Genomic DNA, 1335 nt, shown 5'->3' on the forward strand with positions numbered 1-1335 from the left:
TAATAGTTTCAAACAATAACAAAAAAACAGCAGCTCTTGTAAATACAAATTTATTTAATATTTAATATTGTGATGAAGTAATTAGTAAAAAAAAAAGAAGTAAAATTACCACTTCTGTTTGATTTCTGCATTTTAAAGCCCAGATGTATTTGTGTGTGAGCTTCGAGGATGCATTAATTAAAATCACTCATTGAATCATTTTATAACAATCACAGAAAAATCTAAATGCTATAAATTTATTTTTATGCACTGGAGAACCGGATGTGATCTTTTATGTATTAAAAATAGGGTAAATAAAATAGGGAATGTTAAAGTTTGAGGTTTGCATGTTGATTTCTGTGGAGTTCACTTGTTATTGTTAATAATAAAAGTAAATTAATATTTTTAATAAAACTGTACGTTGAAGGAAGTCATTTTAAGGAATAAAATATTTAGTCTTGATTTCTTAGTTATAAACAAATATAACAGAAATAACAAGTGAAGGCTAATGTTTTAACGTAATAAAAAGCAGCAGTAAAAATAAAATAAACAATTTTAACTGCTATAAATACTTTTAACCTGGGAATACTCACTTCTAGTTTCTTATTTAAGTCAAGACAGAAGCAAAGCAACAAATAAATGTTTTAGCTCTTCAATCTGTTGTGTTTTTATCTTTGACACACTTACAGTAAGTCTTGTTTTTATCTCACTGATAAATAATATCCTGTCAGGGAGCTTCTCAGTACATGTGAAGTTAGCCAAAACATGACAGATTATCTCAGATTTATGTGAAACGTATTTTGGAAGGGGAACCCGTGCAGCAGATGTTCTGTTTTCTGGTGCTGCAACATTTAGAACATGCAGMACTGTGTTGTCGTTGGGTTTAGTTGCACTCCTCGTCAGTGTAGCTGTTAGCAGAAGTGCGAGCTTTGTGCAACACAAATAACATTCCTGATGGACAAAAGTGACTGAATAGTTCAACAGATTCTGTTTTTAACAAAGCTTGGAGGATTTTTAGTTGACTTGTGGAATCATTTCTGCTCAGAGTTCAGGTTCAGGTTCAGGTTCTGGACTCTGACTGAACCATGGTTCTAATGGACCCAGACATATGAACTCACGTTTTGAACCTTTTGGTCCACAGAGGACTCCATGGTCCAATTATCAAACCAGATGGGAGGAGCTGTTTGCTGCAGTGCATTCTGGGTAAATATCTGTTCTTTTGTTGAGAGGCACCTCGCTGCAGCAAACAGTAAGGGCCGGGTCCGATGTGTCAGACACATACCATACAGCAGGTAAAATAAGTATTGAACACGCCACCGTTTTTCTCAGTAAATATATTACTAGAGGTACTAATGA

This window comes from Austrofundulus limnaeus, unplaced genomic scaffold (assembly GCF_001266775.1).
Source record: "Austrofundulus limnaeus strain Quisiro unplaced genomic scaffold, Austrofundulus_limnaeus-1.0 Scaffold811, whole genome shotgun sequence".
Taxonomy (NCBI): domain Eukaryota; kingdom Metazoa; phylum Chordata; class Actinopteri; order Cyprinodontiformes; family Rivulidae; genus Austrofundulus; species Austrofundulus limnaeus.